Below are 16,424 nucleotides of genomic sequence, written 5' to 3'. Positions count from 1 at the left end.
TGGGAGGAGGATGGCTCCTCAGACTGAAGGCCTGAGCCCTGCGCAGAGGGCAGCGTCTGGGACGAGCGGAAGGCCGAGGGGAAGGAAAACAAGACCTAGTGCTCTCCAGGGGTGTGGGTGGGGGAGGCCTCGCTGGCTTCTTTTGCTCAGGAAACTGGAGAGCTTCCCCTGTGCCGCAACGTTGGCTCACGCAGGCCTGGCCTCCTCCAGCCTGAGGGAGGATCACGGGAGGAAAAGCAATATGGGCAGTTGGCTGTTGCCAAATGTCCAACGGTCTCTGACACTCGGGGTTATTTCCCCTCGGGCACATTAGGAAATATGTGTGTTTCCGGCCAAGGCCCGGCAGGCTGAGCCCCGAGAGAACCTGCGCCAGCCGAGACCCGCTCCAGGCCCAGCTCTGCCCTATGCTGGGGAGAGCACGAGCTGGGCACATTGGCAGGCTGGGGTTAGAGAGAGGTCAGCGGAGACCGGGGGCTTTGCCTCTGCTTGGCTGTGTGAACCTGGACCAGTCTTTGCTCCTCTCTCCTTCGTAAGAACAGCCACCATCTTTGAAGGGCTTAATTCATGTCAGAAACCAAGCCATGCCCTTGGCTGACATTCTCTTTGAATCCTTATCTAACCCTGAAAGTAGATATCATTGGCTCCATTTCACAGATGAGAAAATTGAGGCTCAGAGAAGTTAGGTAACTCGCCTAAGGCCATGCAAGCAGAAAAGTGGCAAAGGGATGTCGAAGTCCTCAAAATGAGGAGAGCGGGCACCTCCTGTTGCGTTATGTGATGAAGGTGACTGTGGATTTCGGACTCCTGGAGAAGGATGAGGGGTATTTTGTAGGCAATGACAAAAAGCCATGGATCCTTAATGTGACCACGTTTCCACCCACAGGTTGGTGAGGCCCAGAAAAACATCAAAAATAGGGAACTATCCTTTCAAGCTTCTGTGCCCTTGGCTATGCCATTTCTTCTACCTGGAGACTTTCTTTCTACAACTGGAAAACTCCTAGACATGCTTCAAGGCCCGGTTCAAATATCACCTCCTACATGGAGCCTTCCAGGTTCTCTGTGCTCCCTTCAGAGTCTGCCTCCATAATTGCTGCCCTGTGTAACTGTCATCCGTTTACTTGCCCATTTCTCCATCTCTCAGAGGTTGAGAGCACGGGTTCGTAAGCCTGTTTGACCTGGGTTCAATTCCTGCCTCTGTTGCTTTCAAGCTGTGTGACCTCGGGAAAGTCAGCGACCACTCTGAGACTCTTTCCTTTTCTGTAAAACGGGATAAATAATATCTGCCTTGTGTCGTTAATGTTAGATTAAATGAGCTAATGCATTACAGTTCATACTAGATGCTCATTTAGGCAGCCATGTCTATTATAAATTGTGGTTGTTAAGACTCTAAAATTGCTTTCAATTTTTTGTTTTGAAATAATACAGAACTTACAGAACAGTTTCAAAAATAGTATAAAAATTTCTACATAAACTTCACTCGAATTGTCCAAGTTAGTAATATTTTACTAAACTTATCTTTACAGACATATCTATATATGAATACATATGTGTATAGATGTATGTATGTAAATATTTTTTTCAGAATTATTTGGGTGTAAGTAGACACATAATATTTTAGTTTGTGTTTCCTGAAAACAAGGACACTTTCCTGCATAATCACAGCACAAACATACAGTATTACCAGCTAATCCACAGACCCCATTCCCATTTCACCAACGGTACTGATAAGGATGCGAACGGATCTCGGGTTCAATCCAGGACCTCCTGTTGTGGATTGTGGTTCCTGCTCATGTCTCTTGGTCTCTTTTCCTTCTTTCTTTCTTTCTTTCTTTTTTGAGATGGACTCTCGCTCTTGTCACCCAGGCTGGAGTGCAACAGAGCAATGGCGTGATCTCGGCTCACTGCGACCTCCACCTCCCAGGTTCAAACGATTCTCCTGCCTCAGCCTCCTGAGTAGCTGGCATTACAGGCATGTGCCACCACGCATGGCTAATTTTGTATTTTTAGTAGAGACGGGTTTCTTCATGTTGATCAGGCTGGTCTCGAACTCCCGACCTCAGGTGATCTTCCCGCTTCAGCCTCCCAAAGTGCTGGGATGACAGGCGTGAACCACTGCGTCTGGCCCTCTTGGTCTCTCTTAAGCTGGAACAGTTTCTCAGTGTTTTCATGACTTAACATTTTTGGAGCCTGGTTTGCTACTTTGCAGAACGTCTATCAGTTTGGGTTTGTCTGTTGTTTCCCCGGGACTGGATTCAGGTCGTGCCTTTTGAGCAGGAAAATCACAGAAGTGACGCTGCGTTCTTCTCAGTGCATCAGATCATGCGACATCAAATGGTCCTGTTGCTGGGGATACTGATGTTGACCGTGTGATGAAGGTGGAGGTGTCATACGTGAGGAGGGGCCGGCAGGTGGGAGTCCCTGGCCAGTGAGGGCCAGGGTGGCCTCCCCAAGGACCTCACCTGGTCACCCCGTCTCCGGTGGCCAGGGTAGCAGGAAGGCACCCAGGGTCTCAGGGCAGTGTCTAGGTACCAACAGGCAGGAAGTGCGGCTGCAGTCACTGCTGTCCTTAGGGAAGCCAGAGCCCTGGGCAAATATTTTGGAGTCACCCTAAATCAGCATGTCGGGCCATTCTGGCAGCCCATTTCTACATGACCCCACCAAAGTCGCACTGCACTGGCCAGCAGGTATGATCAGCTCTCCAGGCACCCTCCTGAAACTGGGACCTGGCCCCAGGGCCCCAGGACGCCTCATAGGAGAGTTCCAGAGCTCTCAGCGCACCTGGCAGACCCATCCTCAGGGTGCAGGGCTGGGAAGTGCCCCACAGGGAATAGATGAGGAATGAGACGCAGGCTGGGGCCTGACCCTGGGTCTGGAGTGCCCACACCGATGGCACTGCCATCCCTGGCTGTTCTAGGTGCCAGTGGGACCTAAAAGGGTCTGAGGAAGGGACTCGATGTTGTGGGCACCCTGAGGTATGGGCCCACGGGGGCCTGACCTGCCCGGGTGCGAGGGCTGCACTGCTCATTGGTTCCACCTGCTCTCCAAACCCAGTCCCCCCGTCACCTCCTCCATAAAGCCGGAACCCAGGGAGCCCTCCTCAGGCCCTCCTTCGCTCTTTCTCTCTCCTTTTTATCCTCTTGACCACTTGGAAATCCAGACCTTGATTCCTGCTGCCTGGCCTCCTGAGGGCTGCTCCCGTCTTATCTCAGATGGTCAGGCTCCGAGCTGTTCACCTACACCTGCCAAAGAGATCTCTCCGAAGCCCACAGCACCATCCCCCTCTGCTTCACGTCGCCAAGGGACAACGCCCACTTCCTTCACTTAGGCTCACTGGGCCCTCCGCATCCCACCCCATAGGTTCTCGCACCGCCACTACAACCACCCAGAGCTATGTGACTGTGCAGATTTCCACCAGTAAGCCCCGTGCCCTGATCCTGAGTAGAGGGAAGCGACGGGGTTGGGAAGCCCCTCTCAAGAAATACTAACGTAGAGAGATAACCTTGAACACGTGACGCTTTGCCACGCCTCCACACCTTTGAAGATGCATTTCCCTCCACCTGGTATGCAGTACCGCGTCCTCCAGGAAGCCTTCCCTGACCTCCTTCCCTCTCATGGTATCTTAACGTTTATTCCACACAAAATGTACAGCCCTTGGCATGCCAGGCCTGAGCCAAGGAGGCAGTTATCACTCTTTGTCGGGGGGATAAATGCTGATTGTGTGGCTCAGCTGGATCCTACTCCCAGAGGAAGCGTCTAGGAGTGGGATCAGAGGGTGGTTACCTCTGCCATCTGTTTCTTCATCTGTGAAGTGGGATTGTAATGCCAGCATATAGGGCTCGCTGGAGGAGTCAGTGTGATCAAATGTGTGCAGGGCACTTAGGAGCTGTTCTGGCACTGAGCAAGCGTTTGCAAAGGTTGGGGTTCCTTTTTTCTTCTCTCCTGAGACTTCCAGTTCCTCCCACTGACTGGAGCCATGGGAGAGCCTCTCAGCAGCTCAGGTGACTGAATATATTCAGGGAAAAAAGGGCATCTTTTTTTTTTTTTTTTTTTTTTTTGAGACAGGATCTTCCTCTGTCGCCCAGGCTGGAGTGCAGTGGCGTGGTCTTAGCTCACTGCAACCTCTACCTCTTGGGTTCAAGTGATTCTCCCACCTCAGCCTCCTGAGTAGCTGGCATCACAGGCACCCACCACTACACCCGGCTAATTTTTGTATTTTTTGTTTGTTTGTTTTATTTTTCTTTTTGGTAGAGATGGGGTTTTATCATATTGGTCAGGCTGGTCTCAAACTCCCGATCTCAGGTGATCTGCCCGCCTTGGCCTCCCAAAGTGCTGCGATTACAGGTGTGAGCCACTGCGCCAGCCTTGAGGGACATCTCACAGGCCAGGAAGTGGCAGGACTCACACCTCCTCTGTCAGGCAGGCAGGAGTCTCCTGTGGAAGGGGAAGGAGGCGAAGCCCAACCTGCTTTCTCTGTTGCTTCATCTTCCTGATTCCCAGAAACCTGGGCCTAGGTCTGTCACCGTCAGACGGCCACTGTCCAGGAGGAAGATGACCCTGGTGGAAAAGCCAGGTAACTGGCTGCAGGGCAGGGCTCAGTGCAGGCAAGGTGACCAGATATGCACTCGTGGACCTGTCCCTCTGCCTGCTACATGTGTGGGTGGGGTCAGGCAGGGAGTGCTGAAGGCTGGAGGGTGTGAGGAGGCTGGTGGCACAGTCCAGGCGGGACACCAGTGCCCCTCTGAGCTGGCATCTGTGATGGCCGAGCATGGGCATAGGGGAAGGGCAGGCCGGGTGGAGGGAACTGTTTAAGCAAAGGCACTGAGAGGCACCTTTGGTCTTGCTCTGGGTGGCGTGTGACCCTCCAGGTTTTTCAATTACAGAGGTCCTCTCGTGCTGGCAGTTAGATCTGCAAACCACTGATTGAGAAAAAGCTGCTGCGAATTTAGCAACTCTTCTAAACACATTTGCGATTTTTAGTCCCAGTTTACAGCCATCCGACACGGAGAGGCAGGGGCATGTGGGATGACATTTAATCATGTTTGGCTAGAGGGACCTTGAAACAGAATGCCCTAAGCTTGTCCTGCCAGTTCCCTGCCCCTCCCTGCCCCCCACCCCCACCCCCTGCACTCTACCTGGGGAAACAAAGTACTGATTCATTGGCTGCGGGGCCAGTGGCCTTTAAGCCACGGAGCCTCCTGCCCACTAGAAAACAAGGCTCAGTCAATGTCCCCAGATCCAGCCAATCAGAGTAGCAACGCTGAATTCCTAGAGGAGGGAGAAGGAACCAGGAGAGCGGAGAAGCAGGCAGGAGGCGGAGGATGTGTGCTGGCCTGCAGACAATGCTCCATGGCTCTGTGGGTTTGCAGACCCATGAAAGAATTCGGAGCCTGCACCACCTCCCCCATCACGAGTGCCCACAGCCCAGAGGCCAGGATTTCCATGGTAGACAACTGGATCTATGAGAAGATTTTGAGCAGAAGTGTCACACCATAAGACGTGCTTTCATTATTATTGGATAACATTTACTGAGCACTTACTTTGTGCAAGGCACAATGCTAAGTGTGCTTCTCAGCTAATTTTAATGAGGTTTATTCTGCCTTCCAGGTAGAGATCTGGAGAATCCCCTGTGACTCCATAAGTCAAATAATATCCTTTTGAGAAGTTCTTTTTCTGCTTAAATCAGTCACTGTTGCTTTCTGTTGCTTGCAGTTAGGAAGCCTGGTTGATGTAATGCCCATGAGTTTCTGTGTATATGTGAGGGATACACGAACGTGCATATGTGGCATCAGTAACTGAGGTGACCATAGGTGGTCAGAGCCAATGAAGGCAGTGTCCTGGGGTCTGTTCCCAGATGCCTGATAGTCTGAAGGTGGAAGCTTTCTTCCTGAGGGAAAAGGGAGAATGAGCATTTACAAAACCCTCAAATGCCTGCATATGCAACATCTTATTTAATCCTTTCCACCAAAAAAAGAGACTGATGTTTGCATTTTACAGATGAAGACACAGAGGGTCAGAATGGTTGCTGACGCTTCACAGGTAGTAAGAGGTAGATTTGAGGGCAAGTCCCCACCCTCATCTCCTCCCATTGCACCCGATACCTGTCCCATGGGACTCACAGATGTACCTTGAGGACTAATGGATGGGAGATGAGCCAGGTGAGGGCATAAGAAGGGGTGAGGCACTGTGCTGGCTTTGAGCACTGTGACTTTTAAGAGGAGCCCTGGCTGGGCTGATGAATACCACTTCCAAGCCCACCCCAGCTCGCCTCCCCAGCACATTACTGGATTCTGACATGGGCCTTCCATGGACTTAGCTAGAGATTCACCCATAGGGTACCCCAGAGGGCCCTGCTGGCCACCAAGAGCCTACTGTGCGTCTCACCCTGTGCTGTAAGCTCCCCAAGGAGTGGACAATCACCAGGCCCTGTGCCCAGAAGCTGCTGCCAATCCAACTGGGTACAGCACCCACTATACAATGAAGCCACCCTTGCTGAACTCCTACCATTTGCTGGTGCTTTCCACGGGTAATGGGACACAGTCGCTGACGGCCGAAGGTGCCCAGCCTCTGCTGGAGCCCTGCCTGCTGGAGAGCCTGGCTTGGCCAACTCAGACCTTTCCTCTCCCCCGCCCTCCCAGGAAGGGCTGCAGGGTTTTCTTGGGTTCTGGGTGCAGAATGCAGAAAGGGGTGGGGCAGAGGAAAACCAAGGGTCCGGACTTTGCTCTGGGGAGACCTCTGGAATCTACATGTGGACAATGGGCATTTTTCATCTGTTTTGTTTTCCAATTTATTCTAAGAGCCTAGCAGAGCAGCTGGCACTTTGCAGGTGCTCACTAAGTGCTTGTTGGCTGAATGAAGGAAGTCTGGAGAAGGGGGACCTGTAAAGACATGACAGTGACTGTGCTGAGGAAGTGGACAGTGGAACAGAGGCGAGCGCTAGGAAGCGGTTCTGTAGACTGCGCCTGTTTCCTTCAGGATGCTCAGAAACGCAGGTGAAGTCCTTGAGTGATTATAACATTATTATTGGGCTGTCAGGACTACAGTCCTGTGGCACACACATGCCCTGAGATGGGACCGTAGGCTTACACGTCAGTCTGCTGGGTTTTTACAACAATCCTCCTAAACATTGACTGAGCATGGAAATGGTGCCAGGGGTGGCTCTAAGCTCTTTGCACATGTGTATATGCATGTATACACACCCAGCATCCCCACCAGGCAAGCACTGTCTTTACCCCCATGTTCGGCTGAGGACCCAAGGCACAGAGAGGATGAATAATTGGCCCAGGGTCACAGGGTTAAGTGATTAATTGGGGGTCGATCTGATGGGCACCAGAGGGCACTCTCTTGGCCTTCCACTCATCCACAGGAGTCCAGGCGGAAGGGTGGGGCCGGTAAGTGGGAGCCACTGGTTCAGAGAGGGCCAGGCTGCCTTGTGGCCTCTGGAGCGGGCTTCTGAGTCTGACTTTCTGCTCCCTTCTTCCAGTCTCCCGCCTTGTCTGCCTAGGGAGGAAAACTAAACATAGACAGGACGGGGCCCAGGGTTCATCTGGAGGCTGCGGTTTTCCCAGCTGCGGAGTGGCCACCTCCTCCCAGCTTCCCTGAGCCAGCCGTGGACGCCAGCGGGAAAACATCGTGGGAAACGTAGTGGGAAAACAGTAAACCCAGGGAGCAGAAGGAAATAAAGTCCGGCAGTGACTCCTCCATTCAGGGACACTTGTGGACACCATTTGTGGCGTTCCTCCAGCGTTCCTTTTTTCCACACACGGTGTGTGCATGTATGTGTGCCTTGGTGTACATAGACTTGTGTATTATAGCGTTGTGCAACATGGATATTCATTGGACAATACTGTGAATGTTTTCCCATATGATTAAATATTCTTACATATCACATATTTTTCTTTCGCTTTCACATTGTTGGTTTATTTTAATTTACAAAGGCATTACCTGCGACAGCTTTTATAGCTTGAGATTCTTTATTGAGGTGTGATTTACATATTGTAAAATTTACCCCTTCTAGTGTATAAGTTTATGAGTTTTGATAAACCCATAGTCGTGTAATCGTCACCATAGTCAAGATTAGAGCAGTTCCTTCACCCCCCAAACGTCCCATGCCCCTTTATAGTAAATCTCTCCCACCCTCCCCACCCCCGGCAACCCCTGACGTTTTGTTTTCCTATAAATGTGCCTTTTCCAGAATGTCATATAAATGGAATTACAGTGTACGTCGTCTTTTGCGTCTGGCTTCTTTCACTTAGCACGGTGCTCTGAAGTTTATCCACAGCGTCGCCTGCATCAATACTGTTTCTTTTTGTTACTGAGTAATATTTCATTGTGTGGATGGACCCCAGCTGGTTTATCCATGCGCCGGCTGAAGGATATCTGGGTTGCCTCCAGTTTTGGGCGAATGGAGCTGTGATGAACATTCACATACCGGCTTTCGTGTGAACAGGAATTTTCTTAGGTTCTTAAGAAAATACCTAGGAATGGGTTGCTGGGTCCTATGGTATGATACCTAGCATATACAACATCTTTTTTTTTTTTTTAACATGGAGAAAGTGAACTATGATTTATTTATGATTGCCTGCTGTCACTATAAAAATTCATATAATATACTGGGATGCTAAGAAGATAATTTTTTTTAAAGGCAGATGACACAGACAAATCATTGGTATATATCGTCCCTTTTTTGTGATTTGTCTAAGAACATACCTCTAGATAACATTGTGAGGGTTATACTGTATCTCTATGCCGGTCCGTAGTCTGCGCTTTTCAATTTCTCTTTCCATGTCACCACCTTAAAATCTACTATATCTTTTTAGATGACTGCATAATGTTCCGTTGTATAGATGTACAAAAATTTATTTAAACAATTCCTTTTGTTGCCTATGCAATTAGATTGCTTTCTGATTTCGGCTTCTATAAACGACATCTTTGAGGTTAATTTTTTTTTTTTTTTTTCATTTACAGTTCTTTAGGATAAACAGGTAGCCACAGACTTGCTGGGACAATGTGTTGCCTGCCATTCTATTTTGCTTGGGTTTTTTCTTAACATTTTTTTCCTCACGTGTATGTGAAAAGGTGGCAAGCAACACAACCTGCATTGAAAATCCGGGAGAAAAGCGTGGTCTTCCCAGGAAGTGGTCCCAGAGTAACTCGCTATTTACGTGGAAGAAAATAAAAATGATTCCTTATCTCATCCCAGTGGATCTTTAATCCATTCCAGATGGATTAGAGATTTAAATATAGGTGGTAAAACTTTACAATCTCATAATAAAATATAGGAGAGCAACTTTATGACAAGATTCCTTAATGAAACTTTAAACACAATGAGATTAGGCAGCTGGATCACCTGAGGTCAGGAGTTCGAGACCAGCCTGACCAACATTGTGAAACTCTGTCTCTACCAAAAATACAAAAAAAATTAGCCAGGTGTGGTGGCATGTGCCTGTAATCCCAGCTACTAGGAAGGCTGAGGCTGGAGAATTGCATGAACCCAGGAGGCGGAGGCTGCAGTGAGCTGAGATGGTGCCACTGCACTCCAGCCTGGGTGACAGACTGAGACCCTGTTTCAAAAAAGAAAAAAAAAGAGAGAAAAAGAAAACAGAAACACTGTAATATGAAGACGATCATATGCTCTACAGCAGCCCCCACTTATCTGCCACTTTTTGTGGTTTCAGTTACCCGTGGTCAACCTCGGTCCAAAAATAACTGAAAAGTTCCAGAAATAAACAATTCATCTGTTTTAAACTGTGTGCCGTTTTGAGAGCACGATGTTTAGTATGCCTTGCCTTGCCCATGGAAACCCCAATAAAGCCTCCGGCCTGGTGCTCTCTTTGCTCCTGCTTCTACCTGCTCACCCAAGGGTGTCTGTTCCACAGGATGTGTGGGAAACATGATGCTGGCATTTGCACAGCTTCCTGGCGCTGCTCCTGTGGCCCTGTGTGGCATCGTGTGCTGCCCTGTCCTGGAATTGGGAGTAATGAATTCTTCTTTCTCTGTATGTCATCATTCACCCCCATAAAGTAACATCCCTGCTTCAATCATTGAGGAAGGGGGGTTTGCTCGGGAAGGAGAGTTCGGAGAGTGTCAGGGGTCACGGTGTTCCATTTCTTTGTCTCTATGGCATGTTCCACAATAAAAATGAAAAGAAATCCATAATTACATTCATTTCCTATATAAAAGTAACACATCATTGTACTGAAGTTAATTTCCTAGTTTTGATAAATGTCCTGTGGTGATGTGAGATGTTAACATGAGGGGAACCAGGAGGAAAGGTATCCTGGAATTTTTCATACTGTCTTTGCAACTCTTTTGTAAATCTAAAATTGGGATAAAAAGTTGCTATATAGCAATTCAGAAGCTGAAGCCTGGACGTCACTTAAAAGTGTTTGGGTTTTGTTCTTTGAGCAGTCGGGGGTGCCTGGAGGGTTTTCAAAAGGTGGGCAGGACCCAATGGGCGTGATAACATAAAATGCAACTTCTGAAGAATTTCAAATATTGTCATAGATGTGGAGGCGGAACTTCCCTGCGGCCAGATGGAGATTGCTTTGACCACAGGCCTGTGCATCCCCGGGGTGAGGCCATGGCCCCTGTGAGGCGGGGACACCTGGAGGGGAGCCAGAGAGAACACAGCATGCATTGATCAGCAGGACAGCTGTGGGGAGGGAGAGATCCACAGGACATAGGAGGGACGCTGGGAGAGATGGGAAGGAAACAGAAGGACAGAAGCTACCGGGGTGCACTGGGGATTGGGAGGGAGGTCTGGGGACAGAGAGCGGGCTGGAGCCCCGACACCCTGCAAGCTTCCTGTATCCCTCAGCCAAGCGCTGAGGCTCCTCCCTCCGCAGGGCCGTGGCAGCCCGGCAGGTCCTCACTCAGCAGGTCTCCCATCCCAGCCATGCACACACACGCACCTGCCTCTCCTCCTCCCTCCCTCCCTCTCCACACCCAGAAAAGGCCCGACCCGCCACCTGCGGCCTTGCCTTCCTTTTCTGATATACATGTTTTTTGTCTTTTCAGCTCACAAGATTTTTCATCATAAAATCAGATAAGAAACCCTCTTGATCTCAGGCTTCCCTCTGGCCACCACACTGGACTCCCTGCTCAGCCAAAGCTCCCCAAAGCTTCACGTGTCTCCCGGCGACTTTCCACGCCTCCATCTACCTCTTCTGCTCCCACCCACTTTCTACCCACAAGCCACCCTTCCCCTTGTCCATCGGGGACTTCCCCTGGGCTGCTTTCTTCCTCTCCAGCTCCCTGGCCTCCTGAGGTGTTATAGACCCCTTTGCTTATCACCTCCCTTCCATCACTCGATGTAAGGCCACTGTTACGAGTCAAATTGTGTTCCCCCTCTGAAAATTCCTATGTTGAATTCCCGACCCCCTCAATACCACAGAATGTGACCTTATTTGAAGAAATGGTCTTTACAAAGGTACCCACATTAAAATGAGGTCATTACGGGAGGCCCTAATTCAACAGACTGGCGTCCTTGTAAAAAGGGAATATTTGGCTACTCGTACATCTGGCAAGGATGCCACATGAACATGAAGACACACGAACAGGAAGCCAGGCTGCAACAGAGCCTCCCCTTCCAGCCCTCAAAGGAACCAACCCAGTTGACACCTTGATCTCAAACTTCTGGTCCCCAGAACGGCGAGACGATAGATTTCTCTTGCTGACGTGACTCCATCGGTGGCATATTGTTATGGTCGCCCTAGGAAATGAACCCAGCCTGTGGGGGCAGTGAAGCTCTGCTCCTTCATCAGTTCCAGTGCCAAGAACAAAGCTGGGTGCACAGCAGAAGCCTCACAAACATTTGTGGTTTGGATACATGAAAAAACTTCTTTTCAAACTCAGTGGACACTCCTTTTGATTATCTGATAATCATTTAAAAAATATATATCACTGGGCCGGGCGCGGTGGCTCAAGCCTGTAATCCCAGCACTTTGGGAGGCCAAGGTGGGTGGATCACGAGGTCAAGAGATCGAGACCATCCTGGTCAACATGGTGAAACCCCGTCTCTACTAAAAAATACAAAAAATTAGCTGGGCATGGTGGCACGTGCCTGTAATCCCAGCTACTCAGGAGGCTGAGGCAGGAGAATTGCCTGAACCCAGGAGGTGGAGGTTGCGGTGAGCCGAGATCACACCATTGCACTCCAGCCTGGGTAACAAGAGCGAAACTCCGTCTCAAAAAAAAAAAAAGTATATATATATATTTTTATATATTTATATTTATATATTTATATATATATTTTTCCTGGGTTTTCCTGGGGGTTCTGTTCTGTCCTGGGCCCCCTTATCTCCCAGTTCAATAGTCACTAATGAGTGAGTCTCATAACATCTGATGTTTTTTTAAGGGGCTCCTCCCTCTTCACTTGGCACTCACTTCGTCCTGTCATCCTGTAAAGAGGGTGCCTGCTTCTCCTTTGCCTTCTGCCATGATTGTAAGTTTCCAGAGTCCTCCCTAGCAATGTGAAACTGAGTTAATTAAACTTCAAACTTCTTTCTTATATAAATTACCAGTCTCAGGTTTTTTTTTTTTTTTTTTTAGATGGAGTCTTGCTCTGTCACCCAGGATGGAGTGCGGTGGCATGATCTCAGCTTACTGCAACCTCCACCTTCTGGGTTCAAGTGATTCTCCTGCCACAGCTTCCCAAGTAGCCGGGATTACAGGCTTGTGACATGACACCTGGATAAATTTTATATTTTTAGTCGAGCCAGGGTTTTACCACCTTGGCCAGGCTGCTCTCGATCTCCTGACCTCAAGTGATCTGCCAGCCTTAGCCTCCCAAAGTGCTGGGATTACAGGCATGAGTCACTGGACCCAGCTGGGGATTTCTTTATGGCAGTGTGAGGATAGACTAACACAAAGCCCCAACACTGGCTTCTTACACTTTACAAAAAGAAGAGAAAGGAGAATTCTTAGCATGTCACATAAGGTCCTCCTTTGAACCCGCCAACCTGTCTCCAGCCTCACCTTGCTCAGGCCTCAGGACCTTTGTGCTCACTGCTCCCTCCTCCTCGAACGTGCTTTACCCAGATGCTTCACCGATCCCTGCCTTGCCTCCTTCAGGTCTCCGCTAAGGATGTCTTCTCCAAGAGGCCGTCCCTGGCTACCTGTCATGAAATAGGAGCCGTTACTCTGCGTTCCTTCCCCCTCAGCACTTATCTCCTCATGAATATTATGCCTTGGTTTGCTTAGTGGTTTAGTTTTCTTCTCTTTCTCCTAGAATGGAAGAACCATGAGGGCAGAGGCTTTGCGTGCATTTGCTCATGGTGCCTTAACCCAGTGCCTGAATAGGGCCCTGCATACAGTAAGCACTCAGCAGGTGCAATAACCTTCTTGTCTCTTTCTGCTGCACAAATCTGGGCTCCTGCAACACTGAACTGCTTTTTGCTGCCCATCCACGCCACTCTTACTCACCTCCAAGCCTCTGCTCATGCTGATCCTCCTGCCTGGAGGGTCCTTTGTTTTTCAAATTTTCATTTAATTAAAAAAATTACTTGTATATATTTTTTTAGAGATGGCTCTCACTCTGTTGCCCAGGCTGAAGTGCAGTGGCACAATCATAGCTCACTGCAGCCTCAACCACCTGGAGTCAAGCTGTCCTCCCGCCTGCCTCCCAAGTAGCTAGGTGTGCACCATCATGCCAGCTAAGTTTTTCCTTTTCCGTAGAGATGAGGTCTTGCTCATCTGGTCTCAAACAAACAAAATTCAACCAACTCCTTGCTCAGGCTGGTTTCAAACTTCTGGCTTCCCAAACAACCTTCAGCCTCAGCCTCCCAAAGTACTGAGACTATAGGCATGAACCACAGTGCCTGGCCATTTGCATAGATATATTCTATGGCTCCTTGAGGATTCGCTCCCTGACCACTGTCCTTCTGCCTGGTCAAGTACCCTTCCTGGGCTCCTGCGGTGTTTCAGACATCTCAGTTGCAGTACTCATCATTGTGCTCCTGAAGGATCTGTTTGTTGCTTACATGCTTGCTTACTGTGAGCATCTTGTGTGCAAACTCCTGCTCTGGAAACCCCTTGGCAAAGGGCCTGAAGTCCTCAATGGTGAGTGAATGTGTTTATGAATAAATGAATGAAGGAATGTATGAATAAAATGAATGAATGAGCTGTGTGCCATGGCTCATGCCTGCAGTCTCAGCATTTTGGGAGGCTGAGGTAGGCAGATCACCAGGTCAGGAGTTTGAGACCAGCCTGGGCAACATGATGAAGCCCTATCTCTACTAAAAATACAAAAATCAGCCAGGTATGGTGGTGGGCGCCTGTAATCCAGCTGCTGGAGAGGCTGAGGTGGGAGAATTGCTTAAGCCCGGAGGCAGAGGTTACAGTGAGCTGAGATCGCACCATTGCACTCTAGCCCTGGAGACAGAGCAAGACTGTCTCAAAAATAAATAAATAAAAATAAAATGAATGAATGAATGGAGTTAGCTTGAGTCCAACCATAGGTCTCACTGAGTGACCCTGAGCAGTCCCTGTCTCTCTCTGGGCCCCAGTTTTTCTCAATCTGTATAGTCAAGCTGGGTCTAACTAACCAGCTGTGTTTATTAAAACTGCAATTCTGGTCCTAACCCCTGGGGTTCTAATCCTGTTGAGGGAGGCAGATATCTGCCCGGATTACACCCCCATGGGTCATTCTGATGTGCCAACAGCTGGATCCATGGCTTCTAAGGCCCCTTCCCACTCTGCGGACCTGAGACTCTGGCTTATAAGAAACCAGGTGAAAGCAGCACGTGCGGGCTCCTCGAGGACTCGCTGGGATGGGGGAACGCAGGCAGGAGGAAAAGTGACCACCTCCCACTCACCCCTCCCCTATCAGGCTGCAGACTGAAAGAGGGAAGAAAAACAAGCACAGCTGTGCAGGACAGTTTAGCCCTTTCAACACGAGCTAAGTTCCCAGCCACCTGCTGGGTGAGGCAGCAGCGCCACCCCCTCCCTGGAGCCACCACTATAGCATCTGCCCAATTTTTTCACACCGTAAGGAAGAGGCCTGGGGTGTCCTTGGGTGGCCGCAGAGTTCTGAAGTGGGGCCACAGAGGGAAAAGGGCTGTCCCCGTGGAAAAGGAGGGAGAGGAAGCTCGAGTGTTGGGGAGGGAGACATCTCACTGCTGAGAATCCAGGGAGGGGAGGAAGCTGAGCTAAGCTGTGGCTCTTTGGGGTGTGGGTGGCTTGGGGAGATTCTCTACTTTTTTTTTTCTTTTTGCAGCTGTACCACCTAAGAGACTGTGGGCAAATTACGCAAGCCCTCAGGGTCCCCCTTACCTTCTCTGTGAAATAGGCGTGGCAACTCTGATGATGCTGTGAAGAGGCCAGTCAGGTGTTTGCCACTCCTGTGGCAAACATGCTGTGTGGCCTTGGAGAAGACAGTTACCCTCTCTGGACATCTTTGCACAGCAGGCGGGGGCAGAATAGAAATGTCTAAGGCAGCCTGTTTCTCAAGCGCCCCATCCTTACACGGCATATCAAGAGTACACAGTATCATCATGATTTCTTACCGTTGATGTTGGCCTTGATCACCTGGCCGAGGTCGCGTCTGTCAGGTTTCTCCAGGGTAACGTTGCCCTTTCTCCTCTTTCCCATACTGTACACTTTGGAAGGAAGTCACTATGTGCAGTCCACACTTTGGGAGTGGAAGTTATTTATTTATGCTCTATCTCCTCGGGGGCGAAGTATCTGCATAAACGATTTGGAATTCTTCTGCATGGGAAATTTGCCTAATGTCTCCCACTTATAGTCATGTGCTGCATAATAACTCTTCAGCCAACAATGATGGTGGTCCCGTAAGATTACACTGGAGCTGGGAAATTCCCATTGCTTAGACCTTCCAGTAGGACAAGACGTAGAAGTGAAAGACAGTGATATTGATGATCCTGATCCAGTGTAGGCCTAGGCTAATATGTGTGTTTGCATTTTTTTTTTTTTTTTTTTTTTTTTTTTTTTTTTTTTTTTTTTTGCGGGGAGTGGGACAGAGTCTTGCTCTTGTCTCCCACGCTGGAGTGTAGTGGCAATCTTGGCTCACTGCAACCTCTGCCTCCCAGGTTCAAACGATTCTCCTGCCTCAGTCTCCCAAGTAGCTGGGATTACAGGTATGCATCACCATGCCTGGCTAAACTTTGTATTTTTAGTAGAGACGGGGTTTCATCATGTTGGCCAGACTGGTCTCAAACTCCTGACCTCAGGTGATCCACCTGCCTCAGCCTCCCAAAGTGCTGGGATTACAGGCTTGAGCCACTGCACCTGGCCCGTGTTTGCATTTTAGTTATTTTTGTTTTTCGTTTTATATTTTTTAGCAACAAGATTCACTCTGTGGCCCAGGCTGGAGGGCACTGGAGGGATCCTAGCTCACTGCAGTCTTGACTTCCTAGGTTGAAGCCATCCTACTTATCAGCCTCCCAAGTAGCTGAGACTACAGGCAT

At 49.4% G+C, this 16,424-nt stretch overlaps 1 long non-coding RNA gene across 1 annotated transcript; it reads right to left on the bottom strand.

The window, feature by feature from the left end:
* Nucleotides 1-8,160: 8,160 nt before the first annotated feature.
* Nucleotides 8,161-15,623, bottom strand: LOC141585537 (uncharacterized). Its single transcript, XR_012519081.1, has 3 exons — nucleotides 15,504-15,623; nucleotides 12,976-13,115; nucleotides 8,161-10,114 (listed from the first exon to the last, which is right to left on the bottom strand). It is a non-coding gene; the product is annotated as an uncharacterized LOC141585537 (long non-coding RNA).
* Nucleotides 15,624-16,424: the final 801 nt, after the last annotated feature.

The sequence above is a fragment of the Saimiri boliviensis genome, chromosome 9 (assembly GCF_048565385.1).
Source record: "Saimiri boliviensis isolate mSaiBol1 chromosome 9, mSaiBol1.pri, whole genome shotgun sequence".
Lineage (NCBI taxonomy): Eukaryota > Metazoa > Chordata > Mammalia > Primates > Cebidae > Saimiri > Saimiri boliviensis.
Note: the sequence above shows the minus strand (reverse complement) of the source record. Positions and strands in the feature narration are given on the sequence as shown.